Genomic DNA, 19,206 nt, shown 5'->3' on the forward strand with positions numbered 1-19,206 from the left:
GTGATGAGAAACGGCTATATCACGTAACGTTAGTGTGGACGGATATTAACGCGTGTGACATACGCTTGATCAAAGTTTATTCGTTTCTGTTATTAGTAATCAGTTACTCCAAGATGACCAATAGCTTTGCTATTGCCTGATTCATGATAATAATCTGTACAATATTGTGATCTGAGCACATGTCGTTACCTAACGTTATATCTATAAGCTAACACCGGTCTCTGTCCTTTTCTCCACTGCTTCTCCTCACACAACAGCTCAATTTGTCTCTTTTGACCGTTATTCTGTCTAATTCTGGCCTGTCCCTGCTCTCTTGACCACATAGCAGGCTAATTGTATGGCTGTAATTAGTTATACGAGTATAAATAAGCATTTACAATTTCCTCAGCATCCGAACTATCATTGCGATCTATTGTTTTCCTATAGTTTATATTGATCGCGCTCCCTTCAGTGACGTCACGTCCGATTTGGCATTTTTCAGATGCGGAAGTAAAATTCTCACAAAAAACGACTCCAGAAGCCTATGTAGCGTATTTATGCGTGTTTTTTCAAGAAAATCTATTTCATACATTATTTTTCTTGAATCACTAAAGCTCTAACCTGCAATATGCCCTTTAATAGACAGAGCCGTAGTTCACTGACAAGCTACGAAATATCGCGTTCATTATCGAAGGCGATTCATCTGCGATAATGAACGCGATATTGAGTAGCTTGTCAGTGAACTACGGCTCTGTCTATTAAATGCCGCTCCATTTGAAAGCATGGCGATTTAGCGGTAATCAGGGAACCGGCTTTACTGTCGAAATGTTCGTGACACTCGCATGCGATATATCGCCCAGCCCTAATATTGGCTGGATGGATGGATAGACAGACAGACAGACAGACAGACAGACATAGATAGATAGATAGATAGATAGACTATGAAAGTGATCCTGGGGCACATTGCGTTCCCAAATGCATGTTATAAGCAACTTACAGGAGATGCAGAGATGGAGTTCTGCAGGTTTGCTGTAAACCAAGCCAAAAAATCATAACATTTCTGATGCAAATAATAACTATTCAGCCATTTATTTGTAACTGTGAATGACAGATAAAAGCTATAATATTAATTTTGCCCTCATGTTAAGAAATCAATTCTAATCTGTTTCAGTAACAGTGAATTGCCGAAATATCTCATAGCCATTTCCAGCTATATTGTTATTTTCTTTTTGTTGATGATATGGTGGCAAATACCACAGTGAACTCTCTTATCTTTTTCTGTACTACTATTTCCTCCCCTTTGTATTTTCTTTGTGCCTTCAAAATGGATAACATGTTGGCAATTATTAACTATTTAATAATAAAAAAAAGATTTAGAATAAGAGTCAGAGAACTAGGCCCAAATAGTCTTTCAACATGCCAGAGGAACATGGGCATGTATTCAAGGTCTCCGCCCTCGGCCCAGTTCGTCTCGTCCAACCCCACCTATGTGAAATTGAATTGTGAGTGGCAAAACATTCACATTCTGCTTGTTGGCACAGGTGAAGGGGCACTCACATCCTGCAGATTGTGCTTCAAACCCTTGGAGTGAGTGGCAGTTTGAGAGGACGGCCATCTTGGAGTGCCCTACAGTCACAAACAGATGGAGGTGTTGGCATTTTCTGCTAAGCTCTGCCAGCAGCATGTAAGTCCCTGTCATTACTACCCATTTGTCCACCTTGTTCTCCTGCTTCTCTAAAAGCACGAATACCAATATTGGCTTGTGGGCCAGCAGTAATCGAATCATAACCGTAAAGAGTTATCTCTAGCTTGTTAAGTGTGAATTTATGCTTAGGGTAGGTGTGGAACGTTTGGATATGAAAATATTTAAATTTTCCATTCATTTCGGAAGGAAGGGTGTCCTGGAGAAAACATATTTTCCTAAATGTTGCACTGGCATTTCATGCACCGATATAGCTGTGATATCTAAGTACGCTATAAACCCTGACTATGTCAGTACTTCTTGATCTTTACTCACGTCTGGGACAATTTAAGATCTGCTACGTTGAAAGTGACTGAGGTTGTCAAACTTCCTGGGTTTCTCAAAATGATTTCTTTTCCTGTATACATTTCATCATAGGTTTCATTCATATTTTCTTATTTGGGGTTGGTGTGAGTCATTTTTTGCATAGCAGATTGCCTGTCACGCTGCTGAAATCTCTCTTTACCAAAGCAGAAACCGCTAGAAGGAGAGAGGTGTCATTATAGTCAGTTCACACTGTTCATCTGTTGGCTAATCATTAAAAATTGCAATAATAATAAAGTTATTGTTCTGAAAATTAAACTATTAAAGGCCATTTTGCTTTCCGGTGCTACAGAGACATTGCGGGCCAGGCAACTCTTATCTGTCCTGGCCACACCAGTTAGTCTCAATGGACCCGAGACGTTTTTGAAAATAAGATTCCACCCTGCCAAACGCATGGCTATATTGGGACTGCAGGATGGGACAGAGCTAGATTTTAAGTGCTATTTACTCTGAAAGGAGAGTAAATCCCTCACCATAATGAGCTGTCAAATTCTGGCAGTAGAATTTTGCTGCAAAGAGTTGTCACACAGTTCACAGGAAGATTCGAGACATGCTAGGTGTATATGTGTGTCCGTGGAGGTACATTTACAGCTTTGCTGCATATGTAAGTGCATATCCATGGAGTGACACTGATAGAGACAGTTGATTTAAAAAAGAAACAAACTTCAGATATTTACTACATTTTCATTATTATTGTTTGCCACATCGCTTTAAAGATATGTTTGGTTATCTTCAAAAAGTACATCAGACTCAAAGATTATTAACCAGGTGCAGAAACAAACAACGAAAATGAAGAAAAGAAAGAAAAAGCGCTAAGTGTTAAAATGATTTGAACGGCACTCTTTTTTTTTAGTCATGCTCTTTCAGATTGTCATTTGCATTACTTTAATCCTGCGACTTCAAACAAGTCCAGAGAGGCTTTGGAGCATAGCTGAAATTGAGTTGACCCTCTGAGTCCAGGGCACAACGCAAAATACCCATACTCTCAGTCTGTCAAGATTTACTAATTAAACTTGTCAGTCAGTAGACACGCATGACATTGCAATCGCTTAAAGGGATAGTTCACCCCAAAATTAATCTTCTGTCATCATTTACTTACCCTCATGTTGTTCCAAACCCTTAAGAATTTTGTTCATCTTTGAAACACAAATGAAGATATTTTTATTGAAACCTGAGAGATTTCTGTCTCTCCATCGAAAGTCCATTGCACCAAAACTTTGGTGCTTCAAAAAGTTAATAACGAATAGTAAAAGAAATCCATATGAATTTAGTGGTTTAACCCACGTCTCCTGAAGGTCTCTTTATATAATGGACAGATTTAAGGCTTTTATTCGCATATAAACAATAATCAAGGCACATATATTGAAAACAACACATAAGCTCAATCATACTTTTTTGACACGTGAGAACAAACCTCATTGGTTCTCGTACGTTTGAGCTTCTGTTTGCCTTATTAGATGAACTCTGTGGGTGCTTCTCAAATGTAAGACTGCATTTGAGTAAAATTGTGTCCTTCCTAGTCCAGTCCTTTGAAGGCTTGTAGGCTACAGACCTTCTCGGCATTAAACACTAGAATGAGATGGTCTAGTAAGTGCGCCTGGCTACATTACACATTGTCACGGCACGAAAATTACTATTATAACTTAATTCTGGAAAAATTAATTTTCACATGATGTCACAGATTTATAGGAACGCCCTCATGGATGGCAAAAAAAGGCTTTCCTCCATTGCCCGCCAGTGATTTTTACCAGGTTTATACAGAGTACTAATGAAGTAAGACGGTAATATTAAAAGACCAAATTCAATATACACCTTATTGATGATGCATACTATGTACAGGCAAGCTAATGAACACAAAATATAAAGGAACACACAATTTATCGTTAAGCGTTTTTCCATAGAAAACCATTATAAAGAAAACACTTAACCATTTAACACTGTGTTCATATTCTGGGCTCATCTCACCTGTAGGCCTATATAGTATTCATCATCAATAAGGTGTATGCTGAATTTGGTCTTTAATATCACTGTTTTAGGACATTAAGGCACTTTAAGTGTTTTTCACGTTAAGGGTTTTAGAGTATCTCACTGTTTTTAATGACTGAAATACTGCAGCTGGATACACGTTTTTACGTCAGATCTTTTTCGTGATTTAGAATGTGTGCAAAATATTGTGGGTGATTAAAGGTCGTGAAGGATAGACTTGATGCATTCTTCAAAATGAGCTGAATAAAGTAAGCGAAACAAAGGCTGCCTTCCAGTTCCAAGGAATCTTCAAATTGAAATGGGCTTCAGCGGCACTTGATGATGTGGCAGCTGAGATATGCAGCCTTAGAAGGACACAGCCTTCCATTTGAGACGCACCCCATGTATGTGTATTGATCAAAATTTCTATGTGAATAAAAGCCTAAATTAAATCTATTCATCATATCAAGCAATTGTGTCTCTTCAGAAGACTGGGATTAAACCACTTGATTTATATAGATTACTTTAATATGTTTTATGAAGTTTTTGAGCTATCAAAATTTTGGTAGAATGGCCTTTCCAGGGACAGAAATCTCTCCAATTTCATTCATCTTTTTTTTATTTTTTTTATTTGATTTGGAATTAATTTTCATTTTTTGGATGAACTATCCCTTTAATATACTCAGTTTTTTTGGCTATAAATTGCTACTTTATTGTAACAGGGGAAGTGGACAAGGCAAATTGGATGCTTTGTTATGATGAGACATCATTAGATGAAGAGAAGGGACAATAATATGAATGCTAAGATGAGAAAGTTTGCATTAATTCTGGAACAAAATAATTATGATGTCCAATTATAAATAGGCAGCGGAACAGGTTGTTAGATAATATAAAAGGTTGCTCTTAGCAGGCTAATATAATCAGTCATATATGTATACATTACCAACCTTAAACAAACTCTGACCCTCACTGAAAATGAAAGTAAGGATTTCTCTGTGAATGCCAGTTTAATTTGTCAGCGTGGGTTGGCAGACAATTAAATAATCCCCGCTCGCAAGCAGCAAATTCTAAGTGGTGTTGGGCCAGTAATTGCTGAGCCATGTAATGACAGTATGGGTGCCGCAGCGGTGCAGCTGGTGCATTAAAGCTGAACGGGAGCTTGAAAATAAACCAGTCTCTTGTAATGTTCCCTTCAAAACTGCATATCTGTTACGTCAGGGAGGAATCAGCTCACAACAAGGTGGGGTAAAATGACAAAGCAAGAATCAAGCGAACTAAGATTGCAAGTACATAGTGCCAATTCCAGCTGTCATGCGTTCTGAAGTGACCGTGATTTTCCGGAAATTGAAGCAAGGATCCATCTAATGCGATACACTTTTGAGTGACTGGTTCGCTTGAGGACTGCAGGGCTACTTCAGTGAAGCCCAACCATATATTTTCAGAGAGAAGGAGAGAGTGAGTTCGGAAAATGATGAACAGATGGAGTACAAGTAACTGCATCAGCTCTTGAGAATTAATTCACTCCAGAATGTATAAAAGTAAATTTTATTAAATTGATAAAAATAACAACAGCATCTGATTAGGGGGAGACATACTGAAGAACTGAATCATCTCCGATTAAAAAGAAAAATGAAAACAGCCAACAAGGGCAATGATGGCTTTCTTCATTAGTTTAGCAATGCATTTAGGTAACTGTTATGGGAAATTCTCAAAAACTGCAAAACAAGATATAAACAGCTTATAATAGATCTATTGGCAAATGCTCATTTTATTGTTACAGCTCAGCAATAAACACTGACTGATGGATATACAATGTAACACACCATTGTCAGTATTCAGTGTGAGCCGCAATCTGCAGTTATTGATCATGTGAGTGTCAGGCCACTTTGTGACACTCATCATGCAAAACCTGTGTAGATAAGGTCAAGGACACATCAAGTGTGTGCTTAAAATGCATGAAACTGCAATGCACAGAAATGGATTGTGCATTTTATTGTTAGTAATCACTGATCTGGGACCAGCAGCGGTTTGATAAAAGAAGAACGGAAAGGGAACCGGTTAATTCCGCAGTTAGAGAGGGCACGGCAAGCGCACGTGCTGCAATTTCACTTCCCATTCATTTGACCTCTGAGTCTTTATGCTGGGAATCTCTTTAGGGAGATAAGCAAATGCAAAGTCAGGTTAGTAAAAAATGCATTTTGCCCTGTTACATTACACATCAATGAAGAGACAAAAACGTCTCTCTTTTACAGAAAAAGAAGACTTGATTAAAGAAATACAAAAGTGTAACAGAATTTATTGTTGTGAATAAAAGAATAAAAAAAGCAATTCGTCACATCTAATAATATACATTTAATGTATTTCGTGATTAGCATCTAACATTTACTTGGACATTTCTAGATGAGTGAAAGGACGCTGAAGAAAGGCCTTAGTGTCTCACTTTTTTGTTTGCTTTTTTGAATTGATGTTCTGGCACTCTAACTTAGAGCACTGATCTTTACAAAAATTGTTGTCTCCTCACTCAGTTGGGTAATGTGCATTACAGTATTAATTAATAAAAAAGAAATAAATAAAAACAACAACAACAAAAAAACAGTTGTGCAATTAGAAGGAGTGCAGGTTCTAAATATTTTTTTCAATTTAATTTTGTTCAGCATTTTTTCCCTACTATCACCCATATATGAAGCTAAGAGACAGCACTTGGTTTGCAACTGAGGTTGCAGTGTGCTCAAAAATGTAGTCTTGCATTCTGTCTATCTTTGTCTATTTTCAGTCTCAGCCTCCACACTTGGATAGTTATGCTCAGGTGTTCTCCCATGAGAGACTTATGTAGAGTCAGTCATTTTCCTTATAATGCATCATATATGCACACAAATGTTCACAAGTATTGAAGATGAAGCTAGCTACATATATTTGGGTATGACATGTATTTAGACTGTACGATGATTACACCTTTTGAATTGTTGGCTACGACTCAAGTTGAGTAACCCTAGAGTGCAGTCTGGACGATTGGGTGGGGCGACACGTGTCTACACCCAATTTCATTGGTTTATAATACAGCAGAGCTTATTGGCGTAGACGCTTGGGGCATAGGCATGTGCATTCCTTTATGTGCTACTTTATCAATGATCTAGGCTGTTTGACCATACTACATAAATATTAACTGCTAACCATGGTGATTTCATTTAAAACCAATTGGCTAATATTTTGATGATCTTAAGTCGAATCAAGTTAAATTAAGTTACCTGACTGACTTACTACAGGTGAATAATGCAAAATCTCACCTGTAGTATGTCAGTCTGGCCACTAGGAACTTGCTACAACCACTGGAACATGAAAAAACACAGATGAATTAGGCTTACAGTAATTTTTTTTTCTAAAAATAATTGTGTACTGTACATATATTAAGGTAGGTATTGGCAAAATTTCACCTGTAGTAAGTCACGAGGAATGTACTACAACCTTTGGAACAAAAAAAAACAAAAACAAAAAAAAAAACACCTTTAGGTGAATTACAGTATTTTTTTCCTCAAGAAATAATCATGTACTGTACAAACAAGATATTTGGCAGAAGCTCAGATTCAGTAAGCCAGTCTGCCCACTAGCCATTTACTATAATCTTGTAAATATCGTTTGTTCATTTGAATGAATGATTGGACGTTTATATATTTGGATTGTGAGTAGAATTTGCAGATGGCCCCTTTAGCAGCCTAGGCGAATATGCAGCAAATATCAAATCAAAAACTAACTTTACTGTGCTCTTTTAGCGGACAAATGGATCTACAGCCATATCAAATATAGCTGCTAACTGACCTAAAGCGTGTAGAGATTAATCTACTCTGAAGAGAATATAATCAGCAGATAGCATTTCAACAGTGTCAGCCAATGGTGCTTTTACAATGATCAGCCAATGTCGGCATAGAGACCGCCTTCTGATATTTGATTGACACCCTCTTATTAGCATGTTGAGCCAAGGAAAAATAAATATGGAGCTACATTAAAAAATGAATAAACGGTTTAAAGTAAAAAATCAACTTTCAGCTTAGCATTTCCTTAATTATTTTTATTTTTTAAAATGTATTTATGTATAATTTTGTGGATTTCTGTATTTATTTATTTATTTATTTATTTATGTATTTATTTATTGTTTTTGCAGATTTCATCCTCCATAATCATTTTTTTTTTTTTTTAATTTTCTTCTTCACATAGATATTTAATAAAACATCTATAACAATGTGAACTAAGTAGTTCCGCTGATTACCTTAAAAGTCCATAGATATGCCGTCAGTTCATACTGCTGTTAACACTGTCTCTGACAAGCGGATGCTATGAGACCAGTTTTCTGATTTGATCATTTGACGTTTGACATATACCCTATATAGCAAGATGAATCACATCCACCAGTTAGAGTGCCCTTGATCTCCACCAGTGGGCACTTCTCCCTAGTCCAGTGCCATTTCATCATAAACTGCATTTCCCATAACCCTTTACCTGGACTCATTATGCTTCATTACTTTCAGCTGTGTCTCCTTACCTTGTTAACTCCTTGTTTACCTTGTTATTTAAGCCCTGTGTTTTCTGTCTTTCCTAGCAAAGTCTTGCTACTGTCACACTGCATTTCTAAGCGCGCCCTCTTGTTTCTCGTAATTTTTCATGGTCTTGATCTCCTGCCGGTTTCCCTGGATTTCCTTGTTTTGTGTCATTGTTTGTGTTGTTTGCCTTGGTTTTGACCCTCTGCCTGTTAGTGATGCAAAATCCAATTCATTTCCACAAACCGGGTCTTTTCAGACAGTTCGGCACAATGAACCAGTCATCATGCAATGATGCCGCTATGCATTTCTTTTCTAACAACTCAGTGTCATGTTATATCAATGAAACATTCAAATAAAGTAATTTGTGTCAATGCATATTGAAATATTCAAATAAAAAGTTATTTGTGTGAACTTATATTGCTGATTATTGCCTTTCATTCAATTAAGTTAATGAGTTTGTGGTCACAGATTCATTCGATCCTATATGTTGGATACGACTTTTCAATATTGAGTAGACTACATCTTGGATAAGATTCGCATCTACAGCACACATTTGATGCACAAACGTGGATATGTTCTACATGTCTAAAGTATATAGAAAGAATAAACCAGTCTGATAAACTCACTGATTTCACTTTAACATCTTAAAATATAATCTGCATGTACAATAAACCATAATAAAATTTATTTACATCTCTCGACAGAATGGTTTTGCAGGTTTTAATAAAATGTTATTTAATAACAGCAGTCATAAGCATATTTCCAGTACGTGCCTGAGGCTTGCATTGTATCGTCAACTTACTCATCAGACTCCTCGGTAATCCTCGGCAAACTTCGACAGTCAGTTCGACCGGCTCATTTGTTTTTTTTGAGTCCTCGGCAAACTTTGACAGTTGGTTGAACGGCTCATTCGGTTCTTTTTGAATCGGACGTGCTACTTCGGCTGTGCCTCCAGGAAACTGCATATCCTCAACCTTTGTGTCAGAGCAGTTCTTGACAATCACACTTTGGCAATTGTGGTTTTTATGTGTGCTGAAAAAAAGAGGAGGAAGTGAAAGAAGAGAATATGGACGCAGTCATGGCTAGGGAAAAGAGTCCAACTTGGCATGCCAATTTTGAAAATGCAGTTTGAGATAAGTAGTTTTAAGTTTTAGAGCCAAGTCGCATTGATCAATATGCCATTTCATTTTGAAATTTTTATTGGCTTGTCAGTAGACGTAGGTCCTTACAGCAAACACTATTAGATGATCATGCAAAACCTCTCACCTCTCTAACTGTATGACATAGGACCTCCAATTAGGAGCCACGACCACAGAATTAACCACAATTGGATATCTTTTGTCTGGGGCAGCCCAAAATCGTACAGTGTGTACTGGGCATAAGACGGGAAGAAGTCTTGTTTTGAATTTTCACATTTGATTTATACTATTACTATTGTTAGAACACTCTTATTGTAGGAATGAATACCTTTGTAATGATATATAGATAATTTTGTTTATTTCTGTGAATGTAGCGAATGTAACCAGTGAATATAATTGACAGTTAACTTGTGCGCAGTATGATTGTTTGTGTAGCTGAGTTTACCAGTGCTATACCCTGACCATGTTTTGTTTCAAATAAGCTCCAGTCTGCCTCTCCATAAATCTAGCAACTCTCCTATAATAAATATTTGTTGCACAGTAACATTTCAAAGGTGTCGACCATTGATTGAAAGCCGTCGTTCTGTCAGCATTGCGGGAGAAGCCAAGAGACACTGTATTTTTGCACTGTTCACTTTAGTGTTTGAAGTACCTGTCATAGGAAAAGGTCACATGGTGTCATGAATAATTATGAGATAGCGCCTTACAGGATACAGCTACAGTGTGGTATTCATATGCAGTCTTGTGAATAATTATAAGGTACTGCTGATGTTTTCATGCAGTATATGTTGGCTCAATGTTGATTTCAAACTCAGAAGATGAAAATAGTCCTAAAAATAAACTATTTTCACTTAAAATGTATGGATAGACTTCCAGTGTAAATGCATTGATTTTTTTGTAATTGCATTTATAAAAATTGTAGTTTTTGTTGATATTTTGAAGTTTTCACTTTTTGTGTGTGTGTGTGTGTGTTTTCCCCCTATTTTTTATTAGTTGTTTTTTTATTTATTTATTAGTTTTAGTTACTTTAGTACTACAATCAGTAGCATCTGTGGCATAAGAGCTTAACTTGTATCTAACCCAGAGCCTTCCTTTAATTCCAGGTTGAAACAATCAGAGAGATACCACATGGACTATAATGGTCGGCCCTTAGCTGATCAACCCTCATCATATTTAACCACTTCCTGGCAATAATACTTTTCTCCTGTAGTTTTCATGTCTAACAAATCCCATAGCCTGTGCAAAAAGCTGCAGGTCCAAGATTCATTGTCTCTAATTGTATCTTACACGACTGGCTTTGAGCTAATGCCAGCACCATATACGTGTGGTCAAAGAACAGTGTTAGGCTGGTTTGTTTCTCACTCATGGCCTCCAGGCAGCAGGGAGCAACTCTTTCATAGGAGCCTATTTGGTCTAGGACATTGTTAGTGATTTGCATGTACTTACGAACAGCTTAGCTGAAAAAGTTATGATTCTTTAGCTTTCTACTATTGCACACAAGCATTTAGATCTCACCCATTTTCATTTGACTGCCACATACATCTTGCTCTACAAATTACATCTCAAAGCCAAATCACAGATGGGTGGCCAAATTAATTTTGGGAAATTACATTTCATATGTAGATTGCACCCAGTTTAATGACTGGATTACATTTGTGTGTGTGTGTGTGTGTGTGTGTGTGTGTGTGTGTGTGTGTGTGTACACGCCTATTGGATGAGGGGATTTGGATGCTTGCTGTGTGTCTGTGTGGGTGGGTCTTGGTGGGTGGAGGTTAGAAATGAAAGGTTTCTTATAATGCACAGCATGCTGCCACACACCAATATGCAGCCTGTGTGTGCCATTCTCGCTTGAATGTAAAAGCCTGTGCCCAATGGCCTGAGGCTTGCCTCCCTTCCCATGGAAGCAGTTCAGGCTAAATAACTCAGAACAGCACCTTCCACTCTACCCCTAAACACTCCAATTTTCTGCCTCTTATGACACAGATGCAAGCTATACTTTTGGCCTGCAAGCACAGCAATCTGCGGGAGAGCAATGATGCCAGACAGACAGTCTGAGAGAAAGAAAGGGAGGGATGGGAAGAGAGAGGGAGGGAGAGAGAGAGAGAGAGAGAGAGAGAGAGAGAGAGAGAGAGAGAGAGAGAGACACAGAGGAGGCCATGAAGAGTAATGAAACAAGAGCAGATGAAAAAAGCAAGATGAAGAAAATGTGAAAAGAGAAGTGAAGGAATGAAATAAAAGAATGGCATGGATAGGGCCTCCAAAGAAATGGAGGGTAGAGCACATGGAGGATCTGACAACAGGAGAATCATAAATGCTCCTCCAGGATGACCACATAATAGTTTGGAGGACAAAGATATAGAGGAAAAGTTCTATGGAATCCTGAGTATTGAGCATTGACGGGATTAACTTATTAGGGCCACCACTGATCAAATGGGTGTCCATTTTGAAAAAAAAAAAATCTGTGGGATACATTTGGTGCTACCCCCTTGGTAGTTGGTGCCCTACGCAGCATGCATACTCCACAGTGCTACTGATGCTTATACCACAAAACAGGGATATGCTACTGTACTTGCTGTACAAGCTTGATGTACGCAACCCACTTTATTCCTTGTATTTAAGTATGGAGTGCTGCTGACAAAAGGTCTCGTGGCCACAAATTGAAGAATTTGTTCCCATGTCTTATTAATTTGTAGTAGCCATGTTATACCCTTGTTTTAGTTAAATCATGTTTGATTAATTTGTTTCTTTGTTTTAGGTAAGTCATGGTTGTTGTACTAATTCTATCCCTTATTTTCATTTAGGTAAATTAATTAAGAATATGTTCTTATTAATTAGTTCCCTTGTTTTAGGTAAATTGTGGCCATGATTTAACTAAATTAAAATGACAGAATGAATTTCGTACAACATAGCCATGGTTTACCTAAAATGAGGAAACAAATTAATCAAACATGGCCAGGATTTAACTAAAATGAGGGAACTGTCATGTTCATTGCAGTTCCATTTTCATGTTTCCTGTTTTTCCTTGGTTGTCATGGCTACTAAGTATGTTTTCGTTCATTGTCAAGGTTATTCATTGTTCCATTGATTTCATTCACCTGTTCCTTATTTTGATCATTGGTTTGCTCAGTATATCAAGTGTAGAGTTAGTTCTGGCAGGTCACGAGAGTCAAGCTCGCATCAGCTGACTCTCAGCTGATTCACGTCTACCTATAAGGAATTTGACGCCTATCATAATAGCCCTATACAAGTTCATTTCAGTATTATCAGCAGCTTTATTGCATTGCTCAGGAGCTAAATACCCTCCTCCATCCCCTGCTTCTCTTCTCATCCACAGTCAGGACTTGGCTTTCTGATATTCCTCTTTGAGTCAGACTCATTTATCTTGATTTATGTTGTTACATTAACCCTCTGGAGTCTGAGGCTGATTTGGGGCTTGGAGAAGTTTTGACATGCCCTGACATTTGTGCTTTTTTCAGTTGTTCATAAACATATAAATGACAAAAGTGTCATTACACTGTATTCAGCACAAACTAGGCTACCATAATATGTGAGGAACATGTACATGTTTGTATTTTTGAAGGAATAATGTTTATGCATGGTTATTGAAAAAACAAAAAACTTAAGTCACTGAAATAAGGCCAAAAAAAAGTATATTAAATCTGTGTTCACAAGACTTCTGGGTATTGGAGGTTGTAGACTAGAGTTTTTGCTTCAGAATTATGTAAGAATTATGCTGCCTACTCCTTCATATAAAACAATAAATTGATTTAGTTTTTGTAAGACACTTTTTGTCAAGAAACACAGTATGCGTGGAGGCGTGAATCATCATGAATAATGGGTCATTCTCACCTGAGAAGACAAAAGAATCACATAATGACCTGAAATGACTTGCATATTAATGAGGCCTTTCAGTCAGGTAGGCTGTGAAAAAAAACCCCTCTGTAATAATGTCTCAGCTCATCATAAACAGCAATACTGTGAAATATTATTACAATTTAAAATAATGGTATTCTATTATATTCTTTAAAATATAATGTATTTCTGTGATGCAAAGTGTCTGAACAATTATGTTACCTCTATGGCATTTCATATAGGCTTTTAGCTTAAAAGCATGCACATTTGGAGAAATATTGATGGATTCTTATATATTTATGTCAATTTTCTATACTGAGGAGTAATATTTATTCAATATTTATTGTCATCACTATGAGTGCTGGATTCTGTGTTTTCAATTCATACTTGCAGCCGGAGGGCGCTCTGTACACCTTTAGGCCACAAATTCATATAAAGAAGAAAAGGAACTAGGAACTAACGGCACGTTTTCTAGAGATCGCTAACCATGGCTTTAACATCCAAATAAACACTTTTCAAGACAATAAATACACGATTGAGACAATGCATACAAGTATTGCCTCTGAATTTGCCTCTGAATAGCTCTCCCTCCGTGGGTGTGGCCGCATTAGCGGATAATGATCTGAATCACGGACTTCTGACATGGCTCTCTTTTCATACAGATTACATAAACACAGAATGTTTGTTTTCAATTTGACTTGCACGATTTAAAACCTGACATTTCAACGTTTCTTTAGACATAAGTGTCATTTTTTTTGTCATTAGTATTCATAAGTAACTTTTCTGAGAACTATCAGATTGGACTTCGTTCAGAGGGAGACGAGAGATCACGCATCATGTTAGTTTTCTTTATTTTACAAAAAGCACAACATTGTGTTTTTACTCTGAGTGTACACAAATAAAAGAAGACATTCTATAGTTTCAATTGTCATATATTACTTATGTCTCTATGACAAGAAATGACGGAGTATTTTAAGTCTGTTTTGCTGCAATGTGAAAAAAATCCTGCAAAACGCGCCGGCGCGTTTTCAGACCTCAGGGAGTTAAGTAATTGTCATTAAGAACATTAATGATATCTGTAATACATTCATGTTGGTTTTTGTTCTGTTTTGTTCTGTTTAGGGACTGCAGAAAGGATTAAAATATGGATTTAACAGTGGTGATCCTCCTCCTCTCCCAGGGGGGTCGCTCCCTCGAGGAGCACACAGAGAGTCTTTTAGATCTGGTCCATCTCGTAAACTATGATGACAACAGCCTCTGTGTGTTGTTCCGGGCAGGACTAAACACACAAACTAAGGCTTGCCTGCTCAGAGATGATCCTCTAGGAACATTTATACAGTATGTGGACTGTGTGCTTATACAAAATGGATCCTCCTTTAACATCGGCAAGAGAGAGAAGGGTCTCATCGCATCGACAGTCCACCCCACACCCTTCTGAGACTGTCCAGTCCTTCGTAGAGCCCACAGCGGAAAATGATACTGAGCTCACCACAGAGCCAGAGCTAAAACCTCTGTGGACCCTGAGCCAGAGTCAATGCCTGCAATGAAGCCAGAACCTGCGGCCTTGTCCGTCCTGGAGACAAAGCCTGCCACACAGAATGACTATATGTGTGTGAGCTCGTTCATACATCTTTTCCAGAGGGAGGGATTAGTTGTGTTGGATAACAAAGAGTAGGTTTACCCATATCCTCCAGCATCAGAGATACGTTTTCCACAGTCTGGAGCAAATGATTTTCTGATGGTTTCATGTTCCCAGGCTTTCTCCTCTGCTGGTTCTGCCCAGCTCCAAGTCTTCTTCATTGTCACTGGTTTCACCCACCCTCAAATCTTCTTCCTCGTTGCTGGTCCCACCCATCTCGAAATCTTCTTTGTCACTTATGGTTCAGACCAGCCCCAAATCTCCTTTATCGCTGATGGTCATGCCCTGGCCTCCCACAGCCTCCTCCTTCTCCTCCTCCAAGTAAGCTGTCCACTTAATCGGTGTTGGCTCCACTGGTCCTGTCTGGCTCCTCGTCTACTCCTCTGCTGACTCAGCCCAGCAATGCTGCAACTCTTCGGGCCTCCCAGTCCCCTACTCTGCCTTGGTGTGTTGATCCCATGGCTCTGCCTCAGGCCGCCGAGCCCACTACTCCACCTTGGCCCATTGATCAGTTGGCTCCACCTTGGCTCTTTGCTCCATCGGTTTCACCTGGGACCATCGTCCTTCCAGCTCCTCTGGCTTCCCTCTTCCCTCTGGCTCCACCTTGGTCAGTTATTGCTCTACCTCCGCAAATGACTTCCAGGTTTTTGGCTGCATCTCTTTTTTCCACCCTTTCATCTCCGTCAGACTCCTAATTCCCCTAAATCTGGCTCCGCCTCAGTCCTCACTCCCACCGATTATTTCTCAGTCCTCTACCGTGGCTCCCCAATAGTCTCTTCTGTCACAGACTCCTGATATTCCCTCCATCAAGACCCTCCTTCCTTATATGTTGGTCCAGTTTAGGCATCAGGAGCTGCCTTCCAGAGGGGGGTTGGGGAGTTTCAGTTTAATTTTTATGGGAACTAATTAAGAAAACATGGCTACAAATGTAATACGATTGTGGGAATGAATTCTTAATTTATGTAAACAATATCTTTTTTTTTTCTTTACTTATGTTGTACGGGGTTACACATTTAAAGTCCCTGTAAAGTCAATTCTGAGAATTGTTTATAAACATGTTATAAATGTTGCAAATGTATTGCTGAAATACATTACAAAGACTGTGAATTGTGAAGTGCTGAATTGTGAAGTTAGAGCATTAAACAGTTTTTCACCAATTTTTTGGGCGGAGCTAAAACGGGGGTCCGATGATGCAATGGAGCCCCTGAGCATGGCCCCGCCCTTAACACTATATAACTGTTGATAACTCGCTCAATCTCGAGTGTCATTACCGTTAGTTATACAGCCCTTTGCACATTTAGCTAGTAATGCAAATGTATATTACATGGTTGTTATAATATACAATACAGCTAGGTCTCCTTATTTAAATTTCCTAAAACGATGATATGAAGAAGGGGTGGATTCATTTTGTCTCTGAAGTGATCGTTCTACACCAGATAGTTTTACAAACTTTCATCAGACAGCAGGGGTTCACTGATAATCCGCTGTTTTTGGTGAATGGGGCTGAACAGACTATCTCTCGCTTCGGCCTTCCTATCGTCCCACCGAGAACCGATGATATGGAGCCGGACAGATTCTCTCCCGTCCCGGCCTTCATCCTCCCGTCTCGCGGCGCCGTCATTTGTCGACTTGTACGCGCCCACCAATGAGTGTAAGTTGCCGTGTGTGCTTATTTTATAATTAGTAGGTAGTCCACAGTAACTCTACTAAAATTTGCAACCCTCTAACGTAATCCTTTTGTTTATATGCATCAGTATGTTTGACTCATTAGACAAGTCAGTTAAGATGGCAGCTCTCGCGAGTGGGTGTGGTTTCAGCGCCGACAGTGGACATGCCCCCAGCGTTTGAGAACAGAGAATACTGCTCATTTTTTCGAGATTATGATAACTTATTTCATTTACTTTGATTTTTTTAATCATTCATATTTGGCTGGGTCTTTAATAACACATTTTTCTGCGGTGTGACAAACTCAGAACACATTCTTTAAAATGACTTTACAGGGACTTTAAACGATAGTTCACACAAAAATGAAAATTCTGCCATTTACTCCAAACCTGGTTCCAAACCTGTATTACTTTTTTTCTTTTGAAAAAAAAAAAAAAGAAGTTATTTTAAATGTTGTTTTGGGAAGTTACACTGATGTTGTCTCTGTAGTTGACTACAATCTGACAGTCTTTGCAGCATTACATCATCAAAGTTTGGTCTCGGGGGAGCTTATGGTGGCATTTGGGAAAGAGCCAGTTAGGCTTGTTTTTAAGGTCTGTTGAATTTACAGTTTCATTTTGGGCAGAAAACATAAATCTTTATACAGCTGAAAGATATCACCTTAAGCCTGTGTCAGTACAATAGCAACCAGAAGGTAAAAAAAGAAAACTTTTATTTTAAAATTTGACCAAAACAAACAACAAAACAAAACAAAAAAACCCCCACCAACTTAAATATGTTAAATAAACAAAATATGTCTCTGACTTCCGACAGTAAAGCATTTAATTGTTATACAGTTAGAATAAGAAATAGACAGAAAAACAATGTGTCGATAAAAGCATTGTTTTGCGGGAGTGTAATTAAAGAAGAGACGATCACTGTGTTGTACACACCTACCTCTGCACATGATTCTAAACAGGTTTTATTATCAATAAATGTAGGAATGATGACTCATGAATTTGTTTCCATATCCCTCAATGGTAGCAGGCCAACTCTGGCCCTCAAGATAAACCCTGATCAAACTCACCTGTAGCTTTCTAGTCATCCTTAAGACCTTGATTAGCATGTTCAAATGTGTTTTATTAAGGTTGGAGCTGATTTATTTATTTATTTATTTATTTATTAGTAAGGGAGATTTTTTTCCAAATGGCAGCTGTATCTCTATGGACCCTTTTCACATTTCTGGGGTTCACAGAAGCAGAAGTTGTCATAGTTGGGTAAACTAGTGGTGAAGAGGAGACTACAGTGTTTCCACGACTTTCCAAAAAAGGGAAAAAATATTGAGAGATTGAGTCATCAATCTCTCAATATGAGTCAATTTTCATCACTCCCTCAGCCATTGTATTAGAAACATCCTTGCAGCAGTGTTAATTTTATTTATTTATTTATTTATTTATTATTACTATTATTTTTATATAACTATTATTTTTTTTGTAATTTATTGCCAAAGTAATATAACACAAAGTATAGCATTATAAATATACATTTAATTTTTTTTTTTTTTTTAATTATGAAAATATGAAAAACATGATCACAGTCTGTGAAAAAAAAACAACAACAAAACAACAACAACAACTTTCAAATAAATTCAAATTCCAAGTGAGTAAATGTGTTACTCCACTCTGGCATGAATTCATATATTTTTTGTGATATTATGTGAAGTACTTTTAGTTTTGAATTGAATAATTTAAAATAAGACATAAAATGTATATTTTGAACAGCAATATATATTTAACTTATCAATGATGTTTTTTTTTTTTTTTTTTTTTTTTTTTTTTAACAGCAACATCCATTTACTTTAGATGTAGAAGATTTATGTACAGAAATTGGTTAAATAGGGCAATTTGAGGTGCTCCTGAGCATGTGTTGCCTCCGTAATGGTGACCCAAAGCAACAACAGTCTTAGAGAGAAAGCCTGATGATGTGGCATAAAAACAGCATGTTATAATTTTTTATTTATTTTTATTTATTTTTTTTTTTATTGAAAACTGCCATTTTAATTACAACAATGCCATATGTTGCTATATTTTAGTGACAGTGTAGGCAACATAATAATAATAATAACAAAAATAAATGAATGAATGAATGAATGAATGAAAAGATAATTTACCACTGTGCAATCTCTCTTTCTGGGTGCTTTCATTTTGAAATGACGTCAGCTGCTGCTCATACAAGTCATGTTTTATGGACCCATGTTTCCAAGCATTAAGCCATACCATGTATTATTGATTTTCATTAAGAGACTCCCATAAGCAACACACTAAATAATATTAAATGCTTTTTTTCCCCCCTAAGAATATTCAAAGAACATCCAATGTTTCTAATAGTGTT

This window comes from Megalobrama amblycephala, linkage group LG3, assembly GCF_018812025.1.
Source record: "Megalobrama amblycephala isolate DHTTF-2021 linkage group LG3, ASM1881202v1, whole genome shotgun sequence".
Taxonomy (NCBI): Eukaryota; Metazoa; Chordata; class Actinopteri; order Cypriniformes; family Xenocyprididae; genus Megalobrama; species Megalobrama amblycephala.